The sequence below is a fragment of the Aythya ferina genome (assembly GCF_964211825.1).
Source record: "Aythya ferina genome assembly, chromosome: 5".
NCBI lineage: Eukaryota > Metazoa > Chordata > Aves > Anseriformes > Anatidae > Aythya > Aythya ferina.
In genome coordinates, this window is record NC_140301.1 from 54,858,230 (window position 1) to 54,876,699 (window position 18,470).

The window sequence follows — 18,470 nt, forward strand, 5'->3', positions numbered from 1 at the left end:
TAGGAAAAGAATGTCAAAAACCTCATACACGATCTAACCACCAGCAATGGGGGAAAGCCAGTGGAATTTTAATCGTTGTATAATGACTAAAACACGTCGCCTGCTGCCAATTATTTCAAAGACAAGCCTATCGGTTTAAGAGAGTTTATTATTAATAGTTTCTGTGAAGCACACGTCACACTCCGCACACACCATGTGTGCCAACTGTAGGTGAGCTGTTCCCCTGCGAGGACATCACTCCTTGCTCTGGAGCCAGGTTTTTCCCCACCTCTCAGAAAGCCAGGTGTTAGCCGAGAGGGAAGCGAACCTGCAGAGGAGAGGAGATGTGTTGGGTTTCGTGTTCAGCAGCACCCTTCAGAGGAGATAAGGGTGATCTCAAGTTTATGGATTTAACAATTTTCTAGCAACTACACACAGTATTATTTTATATTTATATATACATAACTTGCATACCGTTACAGCAATCCATAGTGAAAGACAAAGGAGATTAATGCCCACCCAGTACAAGGATCGTATCATTAAGTCCTGAGCTGTTAAAGGTTCTGATCCATAATCCTCAGAAAAGATTCCTGTACAGAGGATGTCATTTAAGCCCAGGAGCTCAATTTTAAAACATATTTTTAAAAGCCTCAGCACTACTGTAAGAAAGACAATACACGAACAGGTAAGATGAAATGCTATCCTTACCATGCTGCTTGCTAGACAGTTGCAAACAGGTGGTTGGGTTTTTGTTTGTTTGTTTTTATTTTTCCTTTCCATTACTACAAAAATAGCATCAAGAATGTCAGGATCTTCATTATCTGAGGACAGAGTCTTGTATTAGCCATTACAAGCTGTACTTACTCAAAGCCATACAGTATTCAAGAATGATTTGGGGCAGTATGAATTTAAGGGTTAATTTTTCTACAGAGCATCTAGATTAATGAGAATATGTGCAGTCATCTTTCTGGGTTTAATGCCTGCAGTTCCTTCCAAGACTTTCTACATTTTCATGACAGTAAAATTCCACTGGTTTCCTACTTGGAAACCAAGTAAATATTATGGTGTTCTGTCTCTTTTACCCAGTGCTTAATTTCAGCAGCATGTTATCGCCGAGTCATTAGATTCATTAGTAACATTAGGAAGGAGGAAATAAATACCTTAGATTTAGAAGGATAAACAGAAATTCCAGTAGTGGTCATATGGTTGAGCTGCTGCCAGTAGGAAATATCGAGGTTGCGAAACACAGTGCTTTCCCTGATCGTGGAAAAGTCACAAACACAAAAGTTTTTATGTACATTCTGATTTAACCTTACTGTTTATTTGCATAAAGCTAAAATGTTTCCTTTGGAATATTATAGCTGCTATATATATCAATACCCGACCGAGTCCCTGTTAGTGCAGAACAGAAGCATTCCGAGCATGCTGAAACCCTTCAGCAATATTTTCCCATGGAAATTCCAACACATTGTGTTTATGTTTCACTTCATCAGCATTTTCGAACAAGGCCAGCTCTAACAAAAATCATCGCCATAGACTTCTCTCTGGAAGAAAATTGAATGTCAAAGTGCCAGTCCTGCAGGCATGATTCTTTGCAGTATACAAATACTGAATACAGCACAATTGCAGATCGTGCCATAAACTGGGGCAACATGATCTATGGGAATTGCTGCATTTTCCCAGAAATGTTCTTTCAAGGGAGTGAAACATGAGCCTGTGGAAAGCGGGGAGCTCCTGGACAGCGATGGATAGATTTACTGAGGTTAGGATGATCTCTCAGTCCATAGCCCACTGGATCCACTGGGTCAAAGCTACGGCAGCCACCCTCCAGGACAAGAGTGCTCTCAGGGTACGCCCCAGCTGAGCAATGCAACACCAACAACCCAGACAGCTTGGCTGCTCTACCTTTACCTGCTTCACCATCCAGGGGTGATGTGTGTGTTTAGGCAAAGGCAGCAGTTGCCTAATGGAGCAGGCAGCAATGAACACCCCACAAAGGCACAGCACGTTGGGGATGGCCCTTCTGACTGCGGGTGCTGAGTCTCATCCATCCTGCTGCAGCAGGAGCAGCAATATTTATCTGCTCTGGGTACAACCCTTGTTGTTGCCTTGCCTGCAACTCCTTTCCAAAGGCGAGGGTTGAAGAATGGTCTCACCAAGCAGGAATGCACTGCCCTGGGAGAGGAGATGCTGCCAAGAGGCCACCAGCAGCTTGCTTTTCTGTAGCTGTGTGCAGCACAGAAATCTCCCCTCCATTTCTAATGCTATTTTGCTGCTCAGACTAAAGTTCTGCAGCTAAAAGATGAGGATTTGAAGCCTGAACTTTTGGGAATATCCTCTGCTGCAGTGCTCACACAAGTGGCTTTACACCTAGGCAAGCAAAGCCCCCAGGAAGGCTATACCTTTACCACAGAGGAGCTGACACACGTCAAGATAACACCAGAACAAAGGCCTTTCACCAAGAGTTAACACAACGCAGAGGAATTGTCTGCTGTCCAAAGCCATTGTTTTGACAGGGGAATTAGGGCAATCTACCTTCCACCTGCCCCTTCCCTCTACATTTCATGAGCTCCACACCCAAGGGGAGTCCTTCAAAGCAGAAAGCAAGGTAGCAGGAACCACAAGGACACAGCACCGCAACAAGCACAGTTCTGCTTCTGAACAATCTCCTTTGTTAGGCATACCAAGTGACCTTCTTCTTCCTCAAAATGCACTACCTGGAAGCCCAGCAGCCCCACTCCTTGTTCCTGGTGTTTCAGTGCCTGTTTATCTACAGTGTGACGTTCTCTGTGGGGTCATTCTTCTTTCTGCCCTTACCCTTGCCATGCTCACTGTTGAAGAAGGGGAATTTGTCTTCTGGGAACATCCCCAGCACTCAGGAGTTTCCCCTGTTGCCTGGAGGTCGTGGAAAAGCCCACACCCTCCCCACATCACTGACACTGCCTGTCTTGTAAAATCTGTAACTTCTTTGTCTTTGAGAGCTTCCACTAAACAAGTCAATATCTCAGATACTTTTTATATTGATTCTCGCTTGACTTAACTCCTTATCTTTCTACTTCCCATTTCTTTTGCCTACAAAGAAAAATCCTCCTCATAATACGTGGGTTGTGCGCCTGACTTGAACAATGGGTGTTTGGTCTGGATGCTAATTGGATGAAGTCAGACCATTAGCACTTCAAACAAAATTACTGTGCAATGACACTAATATTCCAGTTCCAGCATTGTAATGATGCTCCTGCTTGCTTTGTAGGGATTCTTCAGGAACACAGCGAGCATATACAATGGAAACTCTGTGCTCAGGAGCATCTGTTATATAAAGTACACTCAAGTCCTAACAGGAGAGCTGGATCTGCAGTATCTGCAAAGAGAGAGAAGGAATGAGCAAAAGAAATATCTTTTTTATTTCCATCTTTTTTTTTTCTAGAACATGCTGGTACTCTCCACCATTCTGAAGCAAAGGCATTAAAGTTGGCAGAAAAGAATATTAATTGCAGTAATAAAACACACAGAGTGTGGCACAGAAACATGGTGGTTCCCTAGGATATAAATTCACACAAAAGCACTTTCTGAAGCCATGCTGTATCCTGACAGTGTGTTCCCCCACCCACACACACCATCTTTGATTTCATCAGCAATCACAGAACAGCCAGCCGGTGGTATAATCAAGGTAAGTTTTTTTTGGAGAGAGAGAGAATCAAGCAAATAAACAAGAATCTCCCCCTCTAGTCTGACATTGCAGCTGGCATTGCCACCATGGTCTTATGCAAGAGCCAGCTTTGTTAATTGTGCAAAATTAGCGGTTAATCATTCCATGGAAAGCACACACTTATTATTATTTCCTAAGGATATCCTTATTTCCTAAAGAAATGACATTATGCAGCCACAGGTTGCATGCTTCTCTGTGTTGGTCTGATCCCTTGCTCAAACATACTCGTGTGGGTACGTCATTGTTAACAAAGCTGACAGAGGGTGGCTGGCACGAATACATGCTTACACACTTCATGCAAATGCATTGCTGAGGGGAGAAGAGAGGCTCTCACTGCTCCTGCTAAGGAGCAAAACACAGCAGGAACTCAGCCTTTACTAGACATCAGAGACTCTACCCAGGCAGCTCCATCTTAAGCACACAGACTCGGTTTCCTTGCCGTGCTTTCCCAAATTCCCTGTTTACTCTCTGCCTAACTTGTAGGCGTGCTAGAGCAAACAAAGCAACACAAATATTTAACACAAGCAACCTTTCCCAGAGCAGCAGACACGATGGAGCTGCTTCCCTGCAGTGCCCCCTCCCTGCGGGCTGGACCCCGTCTCCTCCAGAAGGTTTGCATTACCCCAAGCAGGCACAAGAGCTGCAGCCAGTTTGGAGCTGCTGCTGCTGCCCGGCTGGCCAAGGGGCAGTGCTGGGTAGCCACAGTCAGAGGAAAAGGGAAATGGCAAACTTTATTCATTTCTCTTACTGAGAGCATTCACTTGACTATCTCTTCCCGGCTCAGCCACCGATTTTCATCACCTTTTTCAGAAGTCAATCTAAGGCTTCTCCCCAGCTCCGAATCTGCCTGAAATTGGATGAATTCAATTTATCAGGAGGGAACAGACAGATGGACCGACAGGCAAACAGGCCAGCAGCATGGTCCCAGTAGTTTCGTGCTCTTATAAAATAACACTGAACTCCTGAGAATAAATTCAATCCAGAGAATTGAAAACTGCCCCTTCCCTTGCCCTGAGTGCTGAAACATAACAAGTTTGGACTTGATGTACAATTTGCACTGCCTGTATTTTCCTCATTATTGAGAGGACCTGGTTCCAAACTGACCTCAATTTTCACTTAATTAGTAACCTAGTTTGCTGTTCCTTTGAAACATTTTTAGCTAATTCCTGGGGACTTTGCCTCATTCTGCTTTGGTTTGTTTAGGTGTGTTTTTTGTTGTTGTTGTTTGTTTGTTTGTTTGTTTTGTTTGGTTTTTTTGGGGGTGGGGTTGTTTGTGGGGTTGTTTTTTGTTTTTTTTTTTTTCCAGAATCAAACAGGCATGGTTTTAAGGAAGATGTTTCCCCTTTTGACAGTAATAATAATAGTAAATAAGTAAATAAATAAATCGTGCAATCCCCAAAATTTTAAAGATCACTGTAGAACACCTAGTAATAGGGATGTTCAAACTAACCCTAACAATTCCTGCATTGCAAATACCCTGTCCACATAGCAAGAGAATAAAGCAATACTTCCAGGAGCAGTAGTTTAGTCTTCAGTAAAGAAACTGGTACCAGCTGTGAAATCCCATACCCTGATTTATCCCTACAGACCTCCAGCAAGGACTGAAGATACTGCAGTGATTGCAGCTTCCTTCTGCTTCCCTTCAGTGGAAGAGGGAGAAAGATTTACCCACAGAAGAATACAGAGCATACAACACACGCTAGGTAAAAAAAAAAAAAAAAAAAAAAAAAAGTTTATTCAGACCACAAAAATGAGTGGCTAGGTTCAACCAAATGCTGGGATAATAAAATATTCAAAGCAAACCTTTTAAGTTTCATACACTGAGATAGACCTCGAGGGCCTGTTCGGAGTTAGGCTATATTTAGCTGTGGGGAGGTGCAGAAATAGCAGACGCAAGGAGGAGCACAGGGTGGTTTCCATGCTCCCTCACACCTCTGTACAGAGGCCAGTGGCTGGTTTTGCATTACTGGTGTGGGAGGACGGAGGGCTGCAGCCCTTAGAGTGGCACAAGCACCTGCAGGGGACACGGGGAGAGGAGAGGGCCAGCAGCCCTGGGTCAAAGAGGGGCCAGAGCCAGTGTCATGCTGAAGGGCAGAAACACACCTCAGCCTGTGCAGGTCTGCAGGTTTAGGGCATGTGGTGGCTTAAAGACCCGTGAATAAAAGCCTCCTCCTCGACTTTGGGTTTTCTTGTCTCCCTTGATGCACAGACCCCTCTGGGCAGCCCGATTCGGTAAAAGCCCTGTGCTGCTTGCTGCAGCGTTGGCTGAGCACAATGTCATTTCTGTAAAGTTTTGAGGGCTTGTGCCCAGTACAGGGCTATTTCCCAAGCTCTATAGATGATAATTATCAGGAAAAGCAACAGGAAAAACATCAGGACCATAATGTGAGGCAGACTGATGCAGTCTCTGTTTGCCCATAGTCCTGCGGTAAGCAGAGACAAGATACTGTCTGACCTTGTCCTCCTACCATACATACCTCTATATAAACAATATATACAGTACATACTACATGTCAAATTGCAGATTATAAATGCTTTGCAGGAGAAACCAAGGAGAGGTTTGAAGGGCAGGCAAACTGGCCTCGCTGCCTAAGACAGCACCAGGACAACATGAAGGAATAATACCCACGGGTGTCAGCTCACCCCTTATCTCCTAATATTCAGAGTCCAACCTTGTTATTTCAGTACTTGCAAAGCCCAGGTCCTGAATGGTCTTGTAACAGTAGTTTAGGAAAATACTTCTGCGACAGAAGTAACTGCAGGGCTGTCAGTCCGACCACATCCCCAGAAAACCAGCTACCCAATTTGGTTTCTAATCCCAGCCTCAGAAAGGTGCCATCCTAAGAGCCAGCCAAAGAGTTATCCAAGGAATGCTCCAGGGGCAGGTCTGAGAGAGAAAAACTACAACATAAATGCTACTTGGAAAGAGCTTTTCTAAAAAATAAATTATGGATATTGTTTGCTAGCATGATAAAGAATGCATCATCTCAGCCACCATCATGTCTCTTTTCAAGACGTTCCATGATTTTATCCAGAGGTGTTTCTCTTTTTAGAAGCTTGTGTTATGAATATTCCATCTCCATTTGGACAAAGACAAACCTAAAATGATTTTATTCAAATCTTTTATTTTGGCTTAGATTGACAGGCTTCCTCTGTGCATTTTTTTTCTCATAGATCCAAGCCAGTGGTGAATAATTTAGGTTCAATTTTGCAGGAAACTTCCTACGCATGGCTACACCCACAGCCCTATATGGAGCAGCATATGCAGAGATTTGGAACTGAAAATTCACTTTACACACTTCAAAATCATTTGCATGTTTTTCCTGCTGCCACAAGAGGCCAGTGATTCTATAATTTCTAGTCTCCAGTGTTTCACCAACACCGTACTGACATGGCTCCACAGGCACATATGTTAGACACCATCTGGAGGCTAAAAATCATAACTACAGACTGGTTTCCTGAATATCCTGAAACCTGTCAGATAGGAGCTGTGCACAGCTTAATAGTAACTTAAGATCAAGACTCAACCATCTCTTCACTCATCGTTTGTGAATGCACCATTCACGAGGTATCTCTGGCTACAGAAGCAGGGAGGAACAGCCCACACACCCGCAGTAATGGCAGAATGTGGAAATCTCCATCTTGCCACAGATGTTGTATTTTCACATTTTCAGAAACGCTCAGCATCCAGCATTTCCCACTGTCACTTACAGACAGTCTAAGAATCCCACTCCCATCCAACAGTAAACATGGAGCTGGTTTATCTGCTAGCCCTGATAAAGCTCAGAATATAAAACAAGATGTCATGTCACACTGCAAAAAGGTCAGTTTAAAAATATTTTTGCAATCTCTGTTTTCCGTATTCTCTCATCTCTAAACTATTGGACTTAAGCAAGATACAGTGATGGTTTGCTACAGGAACCCAAAACGGTCCTAAGAGAGAGCTAATCATCCTCTGAAACCACTGCAGAGAAAGTCTGTGTGATCACAATGAGAAGCATTAAATTTTTATCAGCAGGAGTTCAGGCTGAATAAAGCAGGCTTCCCAAATGCATGGCGATAAAACATTTACACTACACCACTGTGTTTTCTTCCACAATCAGAAAAGCATTTAGAGGAGATGTGGCATTAGAATATTCAGCACTGCTACACGATGTGGAAGCTCTGTGAGAGTCTTCAACTTTTTCTGACCCCTTCTTCTCTTGCAGGAAAGAAATAAATAACAAGAGGTTGGCAAAACTTTTGGGCTATGAGGAGGCATCAGATACAGGCAAGGTGAAGGAAAGGAAATGTGTCAGAATGTATCCCATCTTTCTGTTACTTCCTACTTCTCCACAAAGCACAGAGTGCTATATAAAGACTCAGGAACACTAACCCAGCTCCCAGGATCTGCACAGCACTGACTGTCAGCACATGAGCAGTGTTCATCAGCCGTGCTCATCACAACACCACCACCGGCATTCATCACCCACAGCAAGCTCTCCCCTGCAATGGAGAAAGATGTGGTCCTCAAGGAACAAAGATTAGAAGTCTTTTTTAAGGATGTTTCTAAATTATCAAGAAAATAAAAATAAAAAGAATTTTTAATCCATCCTACACAAGCATGTTATCCGTCATGTTGTTGTGACCTGAGATCTCCAGCACATGTTATTTGACTCTTGAAATTCAATTAATAAAAGCGCACTAAGGCCACATTCCAACAAAGGATTTAAGTGCACGACTGTTTCCTTTGGTTTCAAAGAGAACGTTCAGCCTTTTAGCTGTCCACATCTGTTTAATGAGCAGGAAGTCAGGCTGGAGTGCTGTTTATGTGCTCCATGGCTACATAACAATAACTATCTCAGAGACATTGAAAGTTACACAAATTGCAAACCAATTTAATATATCCGATCTTGATACAGCACAAAATCATTGTATTTTAAGGCATCTGTCTGGAGCTTGATTGCTTGAATGATTGGGGTTTTACTGGAATTTTCTGCACACTTTTTTAATGTTGAGGTTCCAGGCACAGTAGTGGTTACGTGTTCACTAAGGTCTCCTTCACTGTTACCACACTGTTCACAGTTAAATACAACTTTGGTGGAAAAAGCAGCAGAAAAATTTAAGATTTCATGCTCAAAACCTTTTTTACATCAGGAAAAAGATGATTTTGTTGATGAGGATAAGAAGATGAACTGGGCTCTCCCTAGACCAGAATCCTACTAACCTTACCATGGGTAACCATTTAGGTCTATGCAAAGGGAAAGTCAAAAAACTGTAAAATATCTTCTGGATCAAAGCAGCTATGGATCACACTTTGTACAGAGGCTAATGGGGCCTGAGTCCTTCGTGTCAGCAATTGCCTCCCCGCACCCTTGCATGACCGAGAAAAAAAAACATATTAACATTTTCTTTCTCCTTGCTTCACAGTTTCAGGAGGGTCATCACACACATATATCAGGAACTCCAAGCTGGACCGTAGTCTTAGACAAAATATATAGCACAACAGATCTGCCTTGGTACAACTTGTTCCGGGAAGCAGATGTACCTTGTGATATTAATTTATTCTAACAGTATTTGAAGGGAAGAGTTGGAGAGAGATATTGGTTTGTATAGCAGGTACTGACTGATATTTAAAGCCTTTGGCATTACCATATGTGCCTGGAAATAAATGCCAGTGTTATTAGTTGCTGTCATTAATGACAGCATGCAAATGACTATCTAATCTGCATATGCAATTACATAATTAGATGCCATATGTAAGAGCATATGTTATTTATAGGTGCAGAATCAGAGGCAAAATTTAAGCCCAGTCCTCATAATGTATTGTCTCATGAATCAGATCCTCCTGAAAATAGGTAGAGATCTTCATTACTGAGTGCCCCATCTTAGGTCAAAAGAAAAAAAAAAAATCACAATTAATATTTCATATTATTGATTTTCCACTGTGATGCCCTGAATCAGTAATGGTGGCATCTAACCTGCTGATAGGAAGCTATAGCTGCTGTCCATAAAATGCCTGTCAACTTTATAGGCTTGTTATGAACAAAACAAGCCAGGAAAAAAAATCTAGTCCTGCTGGAGACCCATCCACCCCGCTCAATGAAGGCTTGATCTATTCTTATGAACAGCTGACCTAGATTCTCTGCCTGAATGAGAGCATTTCCCAGCACTGAGGCTGCTCAGAGAGTCAGAAATTCATGTACCACTTATCATGAGAGAGGAAAAAAATAAAAAGGATATCATCTTAAGGGAAAGCAGCCGCACCAGTTAGTCATAAAAGAGCTTTATCCACATCCGCACAAAGCACTACCCAACATGCTTCTGCTCTCATTTTGGAGTCTGGAAAGGACCACAGCCTTATTTCAGCACATGCAGCAGGCTAGGCAGCTGCCAGCTCCTCAGAGAGGCTGGGATGTGCCAAAGCCATAGAGGACAGGACTGCACAGGCCAGCTTGCTGTTCCTGAGCCACCCGCAGCTTTCCGGCAGCTCAGAGGCAGCCCCTGGGCTGGCAGCTCGAGGACTGCTGGTTCATGCTGTGCCAAGAGGAAATAACCCGGCAAGATCTGCTGAGCCCAACACTGCCAGATCCTGATGGGATCCAGCTGCGCACGCAGCACACCTCCATCACCCCCTGGAAGCCAGGGAGGCCTTGATAAGACAAAGCTCTGTCATACCTACACAGTCCATGGGACAGGTTTCCACCTCCCAATTCTCCAAGAGAAGGGGAGCAGGTCGTGTGGCACTCAGTAATGTGATAATGGTGGCATGTGGCTCAGAGGGACAGAAAGGATGGGCAATCCCAGAGTAAGGACCTTAGGAGTCCTTTTCTTCCTGCTTCTGCCCCTCCTCTCACTGAGATCCCAATAACCTTTCATAGTAACCAATAATACCCACAAGACTGGTATTCAGGGGACCCAAAGAGTGTCTCTTGCCACAAGAGTTGGCAGCTCGATGCCAGCCCTCGATGGCTGCGGTCACTGATGCGGAGCTGCCCACAGGGAGCAGCACCCCTGGCTAGGGTGAGAAGGAGCCAGCAGCAGACACAGTGCAGGCCTCTCGCAGCCCCACAGGGTCCAGCTCCCACCCCAGGGCCCTGCTGCAGTGCTGGCCACGGGGACAAGGGCTGCAGCATGGACCGAGTCCCCAGGCTAGGAGCTGGGCAGTCAAAGAACACCTCTGATACCAAAATGTTTCCATCTGGCTCTGCCTCATGGATGGAGATATAAAGCTAATTTCAAATACATAGTGCCCTCTGACCACAGACATGTTCTGCCTGTTCTCCAGCTCTGAACATCCTGGGCTGTGTCTGCAGAAGAGGATTTCTGCTCATATAGACCCTCAATGACTATAGCACACAGCACCCCACTGCTCTTGGAGCCAGGCACAATACCTACCTATAGCCCATGACCAAGGAAAGCGACTGCTCTGGGCCATCCTGTCAGCAATCACCCCCCCTTCCCCTCTTCCCTAAAGCCTCCAGAGGGGCCACCATATGAGAATATAACATCTAATTAACCACCTCTCAAATCAGATCTGGTTCAACAATTGCAAATATCACATCAGGCAATTGGGTTTTCCTCACTATCTTATCTTTTGCATGTGGTTAGCATGCAAAGTAGGTCAGTATTATTCCTACTGAAACACTCGCTATGGGTGTTATTTTTAGAAAACCATGTGATCGTCTGACTTTTATTTATGAGAGCACAGAAAGATCCACTGTATATTTTCCTGCCTGTCTTGTTTGGGGTGGTTTGTTTTTTCAGTTCTTTGGGTTTGTTGCTGAGATCTTTGGCCTCTTTTTAAAAGGCAAAGTCAGACTAAATCAAGAGACCAGGCAGTTCACATGCCTTAGTGGTCTATGAACACAGCGCACACAGCAGTGAGCAAAGCAAACCAGACAAGTGCACCGAAGGGCTATGAAAAGGCAAGGCAGTCGTGCAGGCAACGAGAGGTGAGGATATGGAGCAGAAAAGATGCCAGGGGATTTCAGGAGGTGGGGAATCAGGCAGAGTGAAAGATGACAGAAAGCATCGCGCTTAGATCTTTGTAACACCTGCAAGGATAGGCTCAAGATCTCAGCAGCCTGTGTAAAGTCAGCAGGAGATCCAAGCTTAACAACAGAAAACTCGTCCAGAGGTACAGATTTATTTTCCATGACTTCTTCTCATCTTCCTGCTGCAAGTGAAACAACTCAAGGCAACAAAACCCTACAGCAGTTTTGCATTCAGGAGGTGAGCAGTCACGACATCAACCAATACCCACAGAACAACCACCATGGGGTGGGAGGGATCAACCACGAGGGATCTGCCCTCAGGAGATCCCCATCCTGTGTTATATGGCCAGGGCCTAACAGGGACCTCTCTGGTCTCCACCTGGTTTTCACCTGGCCTATTGGGGAACCAGAGCCTTCATCCAGCGTGTGAGCTAACTCACAATTCACATCCTGGAGACACGAATCATTTCACTAACCTCATGTGGCCAGTGTGAAGAAGTCTGCATCATTACTGATAATCTAGTCTGCTTTTATAGCCAGCAAAAAGGTAGAGATTAGCCTGATAGCTAACGAGACTGAGCTCCTCAAGCTTCTTGTCAAGCCATTATGTTCCTGGGAGATCCCACTAAAATGTGCTTTCTTAATGATAGTTCATAATTTCTAATTGCATTTTGAGATAAAGTAGCCCAGTTGTATTCTATTTCAGAAATGCCATAATGATTTTAATACTTAGCATTCTTATTCTAAGTCAAATGCCCAGCAGAAAGTCTCTTGTGTCAACCTACTTATTGCTTTACCAACTGAACTTGCAGTCCCATATTAATTGGCATTGCTTCTGTCATGCTCTCCAGCTTTATTAATTGGCATTGGTTTTATCACACTCTAATTCTTTATTAATCAAGTGTGTATCATCTGCCTTACTATATTTGAGATCAAGCACCAAATTACCTCAGTGTCCTGTTAATGCTTTTAAAAATAATTCTCCAGCTCTGCAGAATTTGCAAGTTTCTCAAGATATTTTAAAAATCTGGCTCATCTACTGAGAAGCTCAGCTAGTCTTCCGAAAATTGTTGATGTCATCTATTAGTTATTGGTAATTTAAAGCATCTGGTTTTAGCGGGTGTTATTTAGCATATCCTGAATTACTGTTAGATGGAGAGGACTTTAGTGTACTATTTTATGGTTGTGTTCTATGGCCTTTTCCCTCATTAGGAAATAGAAACTTTTATTGAAAACTTTTTTTTTTCTCTTTTTTTTTTTTTTTTTTTTTCCTCCAATATTGAAGTATCCATTGACAATTTCCATCTGGTAATGGTATCCAGAATTTTCATCAGTTCTCAAAGCCTTTGCCTGTCTAATATACCTTGAACATTACCCTTATAGCTCCTAATTCTATGGACCAAACACTTCTTTGGAGGTCATTTGGTTTTCCTTACTGACTTTCTGCAGTTATAACAATTGGTTTTTATTCATTACTATCACCTTTTTTCCCATGTTTCATGTGTAAGAATTTGCCTTTATTTTATTTTTTATAACTTCTCTCCACTTAGCTTGCCTGGACTTAAATTAGCACAATCCTCTCTGCACTTTGTTGCTTTTTGATCATAAACTAAAATATTCTTAGTCAGCTCTCACTTTTCACGCTTATTTATTCTTTAAGGTCTTCCTGCCACCTGAACCACCTCATGCTTATTTTCATCATTATAAAAACAGCTAATTAAAACATCGAGACTATACAGTGCTGTCCGCTGTTCTTTGTTCACATGTAGTTTGTTTACGTGTAACCATAATAAGCACCTGCATCTAGGCAACCACCCATTCTTCAGCCATCAATGCCTCCTCATCAGCTTGAAGCCTGTGTAATACAGAACAGGTTATGACACATTTTCAGCTAGGAAATTCCTGTGTATACTGTTTTAGAACTCCCCAGGCCACTTCAGCAGCAGCAGTGGAGCTGTGGACACGTCACTTCAGGGGCAGATGCAGCAGGTACCAGTCACTGTGCCTCTTGCATTATATCTTAGACCATTCATCCATAAGCATTCAAAACTGCTTTCTTCCTTGGAAACAAGAGTCATGCTGATTTTGAACCTGTCTTTCTCAATCCTCCTTAATATTACCTCCAGTGACTTCTGCATTCACATCAAACAAATCTGCCCACCAGACTGCAAGAGTATGGCTAGCTCTAATGAACAACTCGAGCTCTTCCTCATCCTTTCCTGTTTGTGAACCAGACTCCCTGAATAAGCTTACAGATAATGCAGCTATGTTTTCTTTCAGAGTCCTCAGTTCATTTTGTCTTCCTCTCACTGAATTTTGCTGTAAAGTTCTTATTTGTTCCTTCTTTCCATTCTTCCTTTGATTAGTAACACAAGAGGAATCAAGCACTCCTGATATTTTTCACTATAAGATTCCAAAAATCAACATGAAATGTTTGCCCACTTCCCCCCAGACAGCAGAATCAGCCCTCTCTCTGTATTGTCAAGAAGCCTGGGACTTTGAAGAATTATGTTGTATTTGGAATGAAAATGAGGGGAGCCAGGTAGCTATTTCTATTACCAGGATGTTTCCAACAGTGGGTTCAAACTTAAAGCTCTGAATTTCCCCAGCTTCTCTAAGTGAGGAATCATCATGCAGCAACCAGTCTGCACACACGCCTACAAAGCAGAAATCAAATGGTGAACATAACCAACAGAGCACTGCAAACCCCACAGTTAGACACTTCCACCAACATACTGTGTACACTTAAATTTGGAAAAACTGTTTTCTTCTGTCCTTATTAATTCATCTCAAGCTCTAAAGCTTGCATCACGGCCAGCCTGAGCTAACTGCTGGTACCGTCTAGGTGTCTACCCCCAGAAGAAACAACTCCAGAAGAAACAAGGTAGGCAGAGACAAAGATGACTGGAGCAGATCTAACTCAACTTCCAAGCTACAAATAACATTTCTTTCTCAAACAGAGACCAAGCTGTCATAGAGTGTTAGGTATGCACTGTAGCTAAAGCTGCACAAGCTGCATTCTCCATGCAGGGCAGGCAACTGTAGGTTTTCCTGCAAAGACAAGTGGTTCAAATGAATGAGGAAATGTAGGCTTCTGGCTAGGCGATCCTAAACACAGCACAGCTTGGGAACTCAACTCTGTGTTCCAGGGGTGAGTGGGAATCATATGCAGGGATGCTAAGAGGTGTTTTAAGAACGTGGGACATACCCTGCAAACTTGCTGGAATGGCCTGGGTGACACAAGCTGGCAGGATGGGCTAGTCATGCACTGCAGCAGCAGCACCAGGCATTGCTATGCCACATGATTCTAACCTTGCTCCCAGGAAAACCAGTGTTTTGGGATAAAAATCATAAAGATGTCTAATTTTACCCCAGACTTTCCATCCTTTTTCCCTACACCCTCACACAGACTTGCACATGGGTCACTTCCCCTACCTATCACCTGCAACACATTGTACATGACATGGAGCCAGCAGCAGGCTGAATTGCTGAGCAGGACAGGAATCTGCTCAGAACTGCCTTCTGCATTGGACATTTCCGAAGTCTGGGCAGTAGGTCCTGTCTCCTCTTCCTGCAGCTGATTTTGACAAAATTTGTCAGAACTTTCATACTTTAGAGATTTTAACCCATCTGTCCAACCTGCCTGATACTGGCCAAAACACTGGAGGAAACAATCAGTTGGGGAGCTCAGATCTTTTTTCTTAAAGCCTTATGTTTTTCTGACTTAGCCAGAGCAACTGTGCTATCCAGGGAATAACCTTACAGGAGACAAACATGAGTTGCTTTGAATTTTCTGTAACTGTACTCTTTTGGGATCAATTCACACAAAAATAAAACATACTTTATCAGTCACTGACACATTCATTTTCCATCTTAATGTTAAAACCAGCAGATTAATCCTGCCTTGAAAAAGAACTGAAGGCAACAATAACTCACTGCATTCATTAATCGCAAAAACTGCTTTGCAGTTATTTCAGTTTCACCCTCCTGTAATTACACAGTTAGTTATTGGTGCCAGATTCCCATTTATCACAAGAACCTTTCATAACAGCAACAAACAATAGCTTCTTCTTAATCAGGTTTACCATGAAAGGAAGAACTCCTGTCACAAAGGAAGGGCCACATAATTGTTCCTCACTACCTCCAGGTACACGGGACTTTCACAAGCCCCTTAGAGATGCCAGTCATACACAATACCCAGGAAAGTTATGAACATCACAGGGAAAACTGTCTGAGCCTTGTAACAGAAGAAGTGCTAATGAGTGCAGGACAATAGGCACAGTCAGGCAAACAGAAAGCAGAAGCAGAAATGTAACATGAGCCATGTTATCAGCTGTCCTGTAACTAGAGAGCTGGGCCACTTCTGCTCAGCCATCCACCAGCATCACGCACTGTGTCACCGAAGTTCACATAGGTGCCTCAGAGGCTGTAGCTACTGCAGCGGTGAGAAATGCAACTCTTTTTTTCCTGCCTATCAAAAAGCATGAGTCCTCTTCTAAGCCAAAGTATTGTTTCCTCACTGCTGCATTTCCTACAGGCAACATGCATGGGTCATCCCAGTGCAAAAATACTGGGAGAGTAGATTTAGGGTCACACCAGACTGGCAAAGGACAGCCCTGGATTCCCTCATTCTTTAAACATCCTTTCTTTGCTTTTTTATAAGCACAAAATGAAGACTTCATGTCTTTTTCAGGGACGGTAATGTTTTATTTAAGATGCCCTACTAACACCATGAATTTTACATGACAGCAGCTCCATCCCACATCATCCTCCAGCCTCTCCATGTTAGTCGGCAGGGCTCTGATCCTGCAGCCACGAGACGTGGCATCTCCCACGAGGAGCCCTGGCACGGGGCTGGGTCATGTTGTTCACCAGCACATCCCTTCTCCTCACCAACCACCTCTGAAATTCAGCCCAAACTGAAGTGTTGCATTAGAGACCTTCAAGGGAGACAGATCTGCTGCATCAGCTCCCCCTGCCCATGTTTCCCACAGAAATCCCCCTTGCAGGCTGTTCTGGGGTGCACAGGTGGGAGCAGGCCTAGCGGAGCACCCTAACCACTGCGGGGCCTCTGGTGCTCACAGGCAAGGGCAATGAAAGGGCACAGATACCTAAGCAAACCAAGACAGACAGCAGATCAGACGTACCTTCCTACGATTCTGGATCTAGTGCAGGACTCTGATCACATCTGTGGAGATATGTCTGGTAATAAGTGCTCAGGGAGGTAAGCTTTTACGGTAAACCAACCATATTCATGGTTGAATACATGCGAAACGTGTGAAAGAACTTCTTCACGGTGAGGGTGACGGAGCACTGGGACAGGCTGCCCAGGGAGGTTGTGGGGTCTCCTTCTCTGGAAATATTCAAGGCCGGTTTGGACGCCTACCTGGGCAACCTGCTCTAGGGAACCTGCTTTGGCAGGGGTGTTGGACCCGATGATCTCTTGAGGTCCCTTCGAACCCCTACAATTCTGTGATTCTGTGATATTCAACTCTCAGTTAGCCATGGAAGATTAACTGGGTTTGGGATTAACTGCACACTTCCTCCCCAGATCATGGCTACAGCACAGTGCCATGGCATACGTGACACAAGGTACCCGAACCTCAGGGCCACGTCCCACTGGGGGACCAGCAGCCTAAAGCTGTCCCTGCTCAGCACAGAAACCAGCAAGTTCATTACGAGCCTTTTAAAGGTAGAATACCTGACAATGCTCTTTCACCTAGCAAATATAAAGCCTGTACTAGCCAGGATTTGGTTTTATCCAGGCTACCCACCCCACATTGTCTTTGATGGCTGAAAGCTGCCGGTTTCTAAGTGAACCAGCCAATACCACTACGCTAAAACAAGAACATGCTGTGTAGCCTGCAAAAACCTTCCCAAGTGCCAGGCAGCTGGTGTGATGACACCATTGCCTGTGTGCTGAGTAATGGTGTCTCGCTGTTTCTTTGTGCTCCCTTATCTCACTCCTTCCATCTGTTGTTCCTCGTCTTCCATTCGGATTGTTTGTTGTTCAGAGCAGGGCTTTCTTCTAGCACCCACCACCTAGGAGCTAATCTGTGCCAGGGCACCACAAAACCAGTCTGATTAACTCACCTAAATAAGTAATTAGTGAATTGGAATTGATGTTCAGGAATGTGTATATGAATGGATTAAGCACAGTGCACCTGGATGAAAAGCATGACTCAGAAGTGTTACTAACGTTATTCTTTTTCATGTCCATAAACCTGAGAAATGGGAGAAATGTGGGAGGGGGTAGAAAAAGACAAAAAGGCAAAGAGACAGCAGGCTGGCAGGCAAGCATCTCTCAGATACAAGTGCACTAAATGACTGGAACACAGACCAGATGCCGAGAAGAGCTGAGCATTTTGCAACTCCTACTCATATTCTCGTTTCTTCTTTTATAGCTCTTAACTTTGCATGCTTCTCCATTTTCTTTTTGCTTCATCTCTCACACGTAGCCCAAGACTTGGATCTTATCTTCATGTATCCAAGCGACTTACTATCATATCATGTGCACACACAGCTACACCCACAGGTCAAGGCATCTTTTTTGCTGCCTCCTGTACATGATGATAGTGCAACTACTCTGGTCACCAGGACAACAGTCACAGCCTGTCAGACTGATAAGAAGTTGGTCGGCTGGGCTCATGCTCTGAAGGAAAGCACGGAGGAAATAAATGTAATACGCAGCAATGAACTGCAAATGGCATTTGGTTTTCCCCTTAGGAAGCTGGAATGAGGACAAATGTGATGGCAACAAAGAAAGAAGAGGGCCTAAAGAGAAGAGACTGGTTTAATTTTTAAAGCCC

The 18,470-nt window shown here is 43.9% G+C and overlaps 1 long non-coding RNA gene across 1 annotated transcript; it reads right to left on the reverse strand.

Annotated features, from left to right (window-relative positions):
• Positions 1–130: 130 nt before the first annotated feature.
• Positions 131–18,205, reverse strand: LOC311437947. Its single transcript, XR_014693853.1, has 4 exons — positions 18,074–18,205; positions 2,797–3,337; positions 1,140–1,236; positions 131–307 (listed from the first exon to the last, which is right to left on the reverse strand). It is a non-coding gene; the product is annotated as an uncharacterized lncRNA (long non-coding RNA).
• Positions 18,206–18,470: the final 265 nt, after the last annotated feature.